The sequence below is a fragment of the Phascolarctos cinereus genome, unplaced genomic scaffold (genome assembly GCF_003287225.1).
Source record: "Phascolarctos cinereus isolate Bilbo 61053 unplaced genomic scaffold, phaCin_HiC Scaffold_5;HRSCAF=322, whole genome shotgun sequence".
In the NCBI taxonomy this organism is placed as follows: domain Eukaryota; kingdom Metazoa; phylum Chordata; class Mammalia; order Diprotodontia; family Phascolarctidae; genus Phascolarctos; species Phascolarctos cinereus.
The window spans coordinates 239,742,744-239,752,880 of NW_027555958.1; positions in this window are offsets into that span (position 1 = coordinate 239,742,744).

The following is a 10,137-nucleotide window of genomic DNA, read 5'->3' on the forward strand; positions in this document are numbered from 1 at the left end:
GTATATGAAACTGTGAACTATTACGTACAGTTTTTTTAAAGTGTATATTAAATCTAATGTGATAGTTCCAAACCTGTCCTGCTTGTTTGTCTCTTTCTGAATTTCCTTCTTTTCTCCCTTCTCTATTTTTTTTTAAAGCTAGGTTTGACTCTCCATTTTTTTCTTGGCATCCCTATTACTGCAACTCCTCATCACCCTCCACCCCTAGCTCTTCTAGTCAAAAATAGAAATCCTCCCTTGTAACAAATAAATAGCAGCAAGCAAAACAAATTAACAGATGAGCGGTTTCTGAAAATGTCTCATTCTGCACCTCTGCTCCACTCCTCTGCCAAGTGGTGGGAAGCATGCTTCCTCAGTCAATCTATTGGCAGGCATGATTGGATATTGCACTGAGTAGACTTATTGAGTCCTTCCAAATTGTTTTTCTTTACATTATTGTAGTTATCGTATAAATTGTTTTCTTGGTTCTACTCAAATACCTTCAACATTACTTCATACTAGGCTCCCCAGGTTTTGATGAAACTATACCTTTTGTCATTTGTTAGAGCACAATAATATTCCATTATATTCATATAGCCAGAGAGAGGCAGGGTAGTAATGGATAGAGAGCCCACCCCCAAGCCAATAAGACCTGAGTTCAAATCCCACATGTGACACTGCCTCTGACCCTGAGCAAGCCCCTCAATCTCTCCAGACAACTCTGCGATTACAAATTGCAGAGAAGATGCATTGGTAGAGGGAGTTTCCTTCCTGGAGAAAGGAAATCACAGGTCTAGGCCCTGTCCTATCTACATTCATATACCATTCAACCATTCTCTAAGTGATGGTCATCCACTCCTCCAGTTGCTTACTACCACAAAAAGGGCTGCTACAAACATTTTTGTTCACGTAGGTCCTTCCCGCCTTTCTGTGATTTGTTTAGGGATGTGTGCCTAGTAATGCCATCACAGTTTAGTAACTTTGGGTTTGGTGCAAAATTCCCTAGTTGGACTGATCACCGCTCCACCGATAGTGTATTAGTGTTCCTGTACTCCCCCAACCCCTCCAACAAGTCATTGCTAGAGATTTAGAGCTGGGATGGCCTTCAGTTTTACACAAGAGAACAGAAGTGTGAGAAAGGAAAATGAATTGGTAGTGCCATATGCGTAGTCTTGGCAGAATCTGAATTAGCCTCTAAGCCCCAAATTGTACTCTGTCCTCTCCTGCCTGAGTTCATGGCTCGGCACCGATGCCTGTGTAAGATTTCACAGATATGTAGCTGTGGGTGAGGTTGTGTTTGCTACAAGGAGTATGGATTCATAGAACTCATAATTTTCTTTTTTTCTTTTTTCTTTTTTTTTAGTATGAGGAAATTGGGGTTAAGTGACTTGCCCAGGGTCACACAGCTTGTCTAGTCTGAGACCAGATTTGAACTCAGGTCCTCCTGACTCCAGGGCCAGTACTGTATCCACTGTGCCACCTAGCTGCCCCTGGACTCAATTTTAGAGCTAGAAAGTACCTCAGAGATCATCTGGTCTAAGTGTCCCATTTTACAGGTGAGGAAACAGATCCAGAGAGGGGAGTGACTTGGCCAAAGGTCACACAGAATAGAGGAGAGGAGTCTAGAACTTGGGTTCTCTGAGTTGCATTCGAGTGCTAGGTAGTGTAGTGGATAGAGCTTTGGGTCTGAAGGAAGGCCGAGAATTCAGAAAATCCTGAGCTCAGATCCTCAGACACCACTGTCTGACCCTGGACAAGTCACTTAATCTCTGTTTACCTCAGTCTCCTCAACTGTAAAATGGGGATTTTTTATATGCATATATACATATATATATGTATATATGTATATATATGTATGTATGTGTGTGTATATATATATATATAGATGTATGTGTGTATATATGTGTGTGTGTATATATATATATTATATATATTATATATAAATATAAATAATATATATAAATATAAATTATATATATATGTATATATGTTTGTAAATTGCTTAATGCAGAGCTTAGCACATGGTAGGTACTATGTAAATGTTTATTCCCCCTGCCCCTTCCTCTTTTCTGCCAGGTCATGCTTTGGCCAGCCCCACAAGACCGGGCCAAAACAGCCAGATACTGTAGCATCTTGATTCCAGGATGTCAGACATCCTTCCAGAAGGTCAGATCTTCATTGGGACCAACTAGCTTTGTTACTATGGGCAAATCAATTCCTTCAATGAGCCTCCGTTTCTTGAAGCAAATACCTAGAGTCCCTATTTTATAAGGGTTTTGAGAGCTTCGTATGCTATGTAAAGTGCTTTAAAGTGCTGTGGATCACATTGGGGAATGGCTAAACGTTGTGGTACATGAATGTAATAGAATATTACATTTATACAGTAGAATACATACATACGATAAAACTGCTCTAAGAAATGAATACAGAGAAGCATGGGAAGACTTACATGAACAGATGTAAAGTGGAAGTAAGTTGAGCTAAGGAAATGAGATACACAACGACTGTAACTATGTAAATGGAAAACCACCACCACAAAACAATTGAAAATGAATGTTATAGAATGACAACAAGTCTGACCTCAAAGAAGAGAGAGGATCTCCTTCCCCTCTCCCCACTCCTTTGTAGAGGTAGAGGGTTCCCAGGCATGGAACATTGCATGTAATGTATGATCTTTTCAATTTATCGATCCATTTTGCAGAATTTCGTTTCCTTTTTCTTTAAATTTTTTGCTATGTGAGGCAGGGATTCTTTGTGTGGACCACTTTGGCCATTTGTAGAGTCTTCAGAATAATTTTTTAAAATTCATAATTGAAGTAAATGGTAAGTTACAGTTAGAGGTTAGTAAAAATAAAGATGTAATTCTTCCCCCCACTCAGACCTCCGAGTTTTTGGATCCCCCTGAAATCTAAGTTAAGAGCTCTTGCTATATAAAGAATTGGTTTCTGGGAAGGGGGAATGGGAGGGCTACAACAGGGGGAAATTTGGGTAATATAAAACCAAAAGATATCATAAAAGAACTTGTTTTTAAAAATGCTGTGAGTCAGTTATTGTTATTTAATGACCCCTCAAGACTTTCAACTTGAAGCTGATTTTGCAAAAGCTTAGGAAGCTCAGGTGAATTGGAACTGGGACCCAGGCTGTTTTGGGCAACTGCTAGGATTAGAAACCTAAACATCAGATAAGGGAGGCACCCCCTCGTCTCAATCCTCTGTCTCATGCTCCCCACACCTATGTGGATGTCATTTTAATAGCAAATGTCTTTAGAGCTTTGATTCTCTAGCACAGGAACACAGAGCCTGTCCCAGATTATGAGTTCAGCCCTGGTGAGAACCTCCTGACCTGAGAGCTGGGTCTACTCTGTTTCCCTGGAATAAAAGGACCTCTTGTTCTCACTGGTTTTTAAGGGGCTGGGACTTGATTTTCTAGCCTCATTGCCCTGAATGGCTAGAGCCTATGTGGTGTCTCCTCCTCTTTCCCCACCCCAACCCTGAAGCAGCTGTAAGGAGAAGGAACTTCTGACTCTTTTTGCTAGGTGCTAGGCTTTACCACTTGGCTTGGGGTTTGGATTTTGACTGCCACCTACAAAGAAGAGACAGCGTCTGCGTGACTGTGAGTTTCTCAAGCTGTACCAATTTCCTTGTAAGAATATTTTTTTACAGTTTATTTTATTTGTTGTTTTTAGGCAATTGGATTAAGTGACTTGCCCAGGGTCACACAGCTAGTAAATGTTGAGTGTTTGCTCGAAGGTCAGATTTGAACTCAGGTGTTCATGACTTCAGGGCCACTGCTCTTATCCATTGTGCCACCTAGCTGCCCTTCCTTGTAAGAATCTTAAAAGCTAGGAGGGACCGACCTCCATACGACCTGGTCTGGCCCACGGTCCCTAGTGTATTACTTAAGTGGATCCATGATTTCATCTCATGTGGCGTCTCCATCCACTGGTTGAGTTGCATTCCTCGACATCGGCTTTTGGTGTCCATATCTTTCCATAAATTCGCTATAGTGGACCCCCAGTCCAAATGCTGGATACTGCCTTCTGATTCTGTTAATGTTCTTAGGATACCAGAACATTGGCATTTGGTGTCCATATCTTTCCACAAATTCTCTAAAGTGGACCCCCACTCCAAACTGCCTTCTGATTCTGTTAATGTCCTTAGAATACCAGAACAACCCATGATAAATGCCCACCTCTTTCTGGTCATTTGTGGCCTCGATGATGTATTTTAAAACACCTCTGATACTGTACATTGTAATACTATATATTACAATTATAATGTTGTGTAATAGGTAATACTGTGCACTGCAGCCTCCTTACCCTCACAGTAAGACTGAGGTCACCGACTGATTCTTCTGAAACCCCATGATTTGTGATTGTATTGGATTATTGGGAAAATACTAGCATTACCAAGATATGCTTTTTAAAAAAAATTTATTTTTAGTTTTCAACATTCACTTCCATAAGATTTTGAGTTTTAAATTTTCTCTGCCTCTCTTCTACCCCTGCCCCCCCAAGATCTGATATAGGCTATACTTATTCATTCATATTAAAATGTTTCCCATTAGTCATGATGTTAAGAACGAGTAGAACCAATGGGAAGAACTGTAAGAATGAAGTAATAAAACAAAACAACAAAGGAAAAGGAGAGCAAATACGATGGTTCCATCTGCATTCAGACTCCATATGCTTTTTTTTTGTTTTTTTGACTCTTTGGGATTCCATGGACCACTCTGTCCATGGGTTTCAAGATATGCTTTTTTAAAAAAATCTTTTGCAGAGCAGGCAGCTAAGGTTTGGAGAAGTTACTTTCCTAAGGCATACTAGGTGGCACAGTAGGCAGAGCCTTGGGCTTAGAGTCAGGAAGATCTGATTTCAAATTCACCCTCAGTTGCTTAGTAGCCTGGACAAGTCACTTAACCTTTATCTACCTCAGTTTCCTCAACTGTAAATGGGGATATTAGTAGCTCCTGCCTCCCAGAGGTGGTTGTGAGAATCAAATGATATAGTATTTGCAAAGCACCAGGCACATAGTAGGGCATTTAATAAATGCTTGTCTCCTGACTTCCTAATGTCACAAAACTCATTAGTTTGGTCCTGGAGGAGAGGGAAAGACTTTAACCTAGATCTCATGCCCTCTAGTACAGGGCTCCAAATTGCATTTTCCCATTAGCCTATTCATTACCATTTGTTTCTTCTGGGCAGGTATCTTCTTCTTTTTGTTTGTTTGGCAAGGCAATTGGGGTTAAGTGACTTGCCCAGGGTCATACAACTAGTAAGTGTCAAGTGTTTGGTCTGAGACTGGATTTGAACTCGGGTCCTCCTGACTCCAGGGCCAGTGCTCTGTTCACTGTGCCACCTAGCTGCCCCTAGCCAGTGTCCTTGTGTGACCAGTGTGAGGGGAATATAGGACTATATAAGATGTGTGTGAGATGGACTCAAACACTCCCCCCCCTCCCCATACAGAGCACACAGTAGGATTTTCTCCATGGCTCATTGCCTCCCAGAGGATCCCTTTCCTCTTGAAGAGGACGGGTCAAACAAATACTGAGGCAGATGAGAATAGACTGATAGGCATCTTGGGGCTAAACTGGTACCCACATCTGGGAGGCAGAAGTGACTATGAGTGTCAGGGCCCTTTGGGTCCGGTTGGATCAGCTGTGCTTTTCTTTGGAGTGCTGGAATTGGTGTTAGGTTCCTTTTGGAATGGGGATTGGATTGAAGGGGAGGGGTTGCCTGGGGAGCCAAAGCAATATTAAGAATTAACCTTTGTAGATACTTAATTGGCCCAAACCCAGGCTTCCATCTTAAGAAAGAGAATTAAAAGGTATTCACATAAAAGTAATACACCGCCTTTGGGTTTTGTACGAACTGGATTTTGGTAGAGGTGAGTGTGGGAGACAGAAAGAAGCCTATATGTAAACCAATGCAGTCAATTATTCATTCTTTTAACATTCACCTATAAGGGCCTGGGCACTGAGTAAGGTTAAGAACAACTTTGCTCCACTTTCTAAGAGAGATGTGGAAACTGCTGTGGCTTGGATACTGATCACAGGGCTTGGCATGGAAAGCCCCACATTGTTGCTATTGTGATTTGTCTTTCATTTTCTTTTTTTTTTGGTGAGGAAATTGGTGTTAAGTGACGCCCAGGGTCACACATGTGTCTGAGGTCAGATTTGAACTCAGGCCCTCCTGACTCCAGGGCCGGTGCTCTATCTAATGTGCCACCTCGCTGTCCCATATTGTCCAGTTTCAAAGAGGACCAGTAACATCACGGGTGATGTCTTGACTTGTGTGTGAATTGGATTTAAGTGAGGCAGAGTTACACAAAGTCATTGGCCTTACTCTGTCTTTCAGAGTCATCGAAGTCCGATGGCAAGAGAAAAGTCAGGACCAGCAATGGCCCGGGATGCAGTGGATGACCTTGGTGTTTTCTGTGTCTGACCAAGTGCTCCACAGTGCCTGCTTCAGCCACCTTCAAAGCGGAACAAATTGTTCTCATCTGCCCATTCCTCTGGCGGAAGTCTTCACACACTTGGGGAAGACTCCATTCCCCTTCCCCACCACTCACTGACGGGTCTGAGGCCCATCCGTTACCCTCACTCTGGTTTAGCCCATCTGCCGAGATGGTTTTCCTGGGGCGTGGCTGCTGCCACTGTGCGTGCTACAGTGTCTTGGAGCCACAGGTGAGAGCTGGGTGCCAGGTGGACACCAAAGAGGGATGAGCAGCCCTGAAAAGGGCTCAGCAAGCCCCTCACCGGAGGTGCCAGTCCTCCCTAAACACCCCATGCACCTCATTCAAAAACCTTCATAGCCTCCTCCTCTACACTCACCTTTCCAGTCTTCTTACACCTTACTCAGGGGCGTTGTGAGGCTAAAATAAGATAATGGTTGTCAAATATTTTGCAAACCTTAAAGTGCTATATAAATACCAGTTATTATTATTATTATTAGCCTACAGTCACCAGGTGTCCAATCTGGCGATAACTTCATTCCCTCTGCTTTCTATTGCACTCCTACTGAGCTCAAGCAGTATTTATAAGAGAACGCCATCTCCAGTCGTCCTGATCTGTATCTGGCCACTGGACACAGATGGCTCAGGAGGAGAAAGTGAGGCTGTTGACCTTGCACAGCCCTCCCTCACTTAAATCCAATTCACATATCATCATGGCATCACGTTCCTGATGTCACAGTCCTCTTCAAAAACGAAAGACAAACAACAACAAATGTTAATAGAGCAAAATGTTTGTAGAGGTGTGCTGGTAAATATTTAACAATGGGGCGGGGGGGTGGTGGTGAGGGGAAGGAAATGTATGCACACACCTTTAAGTTTAATCTACACTAGACTTTCTTAAGTCTAGAAAATAAAACAAAAAAAATCTAGCCCTGATTTGTAGCAATTGATATTTGGGGTGCAAATGTTCATATTGAAAATTAGAGGGACAGCTAGGTAGTGCAGTGGATAGAGCACTGGCCCTGGAGTCAGGAGAATCTGAGTTCAAATTCAGCCTCAGACACATGATACTCACTAGCTGTGTGACCCTGGGCAAGTCACTTAACCCTGATCACCTTGCCAAAAAAAATAAAATAAAATAAAAAAGATAAGAGTTCCAGCACAGCCTTGACCTTATTGGATTCCTCGCTATTCCTAGCACAAGACACTCCATGTTTTCACTTGTCCCTCAAGCTTAGAACTCTATTGTCCTTCCTCTCCACCACGTGGCTTCCCTGCTAAATCCCAGCTAAAACCCCACCTTCTACAGGCTGCCTTTCCTGATCCACCTTAATGCTAGAACCTTCCCTCTACTGGTTATCTCCAACTTGTACGCATCTTGTCTGAACCTTGTTGTCTCTCCCATTAGATTGTGGGCTCCCCAAGGACAGGGACTGTCTTTTGCCTCTTTTTGTATCCCCAGTGCTTAGCACAGTGCCTGGCCCATAGCGGGCACTTAATAAATGGTCTATTTACTGACTGGTGGATCAATTTGAGCTCCCCAAAAATGGACTGGGCAGCCTCACAAGGAAGAGAGAATCCCATCTCTCAAGCTCTTGGAGTAGCGGTCTTAAACTTTCTTGGAGGCACTGTAGGAAGCAGAAAGTCCTGCTTAGGTATGGATTGGAGCAAATGATCTCAAAGGTCCCTTCCAGTGTTATGCTTCTATGAATCTGGGCACTTTCAGAGAAGCTTTCTTTGTTTGCTGGTTCATTTCCAGTTGGCGTGCTATGTGGAATCTTCCCACTAGGGGCCACTATAAGGACACACCTGAGATTCTCCAGTTTTTCAGAAAGATTTGTGCACTGAGACCTAGAAGTCTTCCACTGCCCAACAGGATTTACTAAATAGTGCCTACCAGCCCTTATGGATGTAGAAAGACAACAGCTGTTCAGTGACTAGGAACCAGGGATCCAGCTTAGAGGGAAGCTAGGTGGTGCAGTCAATAGAGCACCAGGCCTGGAGTCAGGAAGATCTGAGTTCAAATCTGGCCTTAGACTTACTAAGCCATATGATGTGGTCCTAGGCACGTCACTTCACCCTGTTTGCCTCAGTTTCCTCATATGTAAAATGAGCTGGAAAAGGAAGTAGCAAACCATTCCAGTATCTTTGCCAAGAAAACCCCATGGACAAATGTAGAAAACACTTTTTTTTAACTCTGCATTGAGGTGTGCTCATTCTGAAGCCCTGAGTTCGGTGGGTCCTTAAGGGTAACACCTTTGTTTATATGTTGTACATCAATATAGAGACCCAAACCCACAGGGCTGAGAGGCTTTATACTGTGGAGTGATAGAAAGAGGGCAGAATTCGGATTCAGGAATTCTGGATTGGTTCAAATCCTGAATCTATGACTTACCCTTGAATGTGACTGAGGATGTCAGTTTGTCTCAGTTTCAGTTTCCTCATCTTTCAAATGGGGATAATGATTTCTACACTCCCTCCCTCACAAGAAAGTAATTGTGTAGCCCTACCTGGAAATGAGCCGTGGCTGCACATGGTGTGGTTTAGAATCGATTTCATACAGTCAACAAACATTTTAAAAGTCTTAATTCTCTGCAAAGCAGTGTGCCAGGCCCTCCTGGAGTACTAAGATCAGTAAGATATGATCCCTCGCTCAGAGCTGCAACTAACTAGCACAGGATGAATGGAGCTTCACCTCAGGGGCTTGCATGGGATGAGAGCACACTTAGTCTCTGGATCATCTACAGCTCTGTTCTTCACATCATGGTCCTTCACTGGCCTGTGAGGTACAGGACCCCTGGCACATCCATCCCCACAACGGTCCCATCACTGCTCCTCATTCTAAACCTGCCTTTTCCCCCAATTCCTAGGGCAGTGGGGGTCAGATTGCTGCCTCTCCCAGGATGACTTGCACCCATTGTTTTGATGTTCTGCTGCTGGCTTACTCATCCAACTGTTTTTTGCCCCAAGGGACAATTTTCCCAGTTGTGGATATGTTTCTCCTTATAGGAGAATAAGCATTTACATAGTGCCTACTAATTTTCAGGCACTGTGCTAAGTGCTTTTCTTTTCTTTCTTTTTCTTTTTTTAAACAAATACTATGCCATTTGATATAGGAATTTACAATCTAGTAGGATTAACTCATTTAATAAATATTCGCTGAATACCTATTTGATGTGTAGTACTTTTCAGTCATGTCTGAGGCTTCATAACTCCATTTGGGGTTTTCTTAGCAAAGATATTGGAGTGGCTTTCATTTCTTTCTCCAGCTCATTTTACGTATGACGAAACTGAGGCAAACAAGGTTTAGTGACTTGCCCAGGGTCATATAGCTTGTAAATTTCTGAGGCCTGATTTGAACTCAGATCTTCCTGACTTCAGGCCCAGCACTCTATCCACTGAGCCACCTAGCTACTCCTATTTAGTGCATAGCATTAGCTCAAAGCTTAGTGACTTTGTACAATAACTATCCAGAAATCATGGGATCATGTAATGTCAGAACTGGACCTTTACACTTCAGAGACTGTCATCATTTTATAGACTGGGGAAACTGAGGCCTGGAAAAGTAGAGGGATTTATTTATTCAAAATCAAACAATCTGTGTCAGGGTTAGTACTATAAGACATCTTTTGATATAAAATCAATCAATTGATCGATAAACATTTATTAAGCCCTTATAGATAGTATGCTAAGTGCTGGGGATACA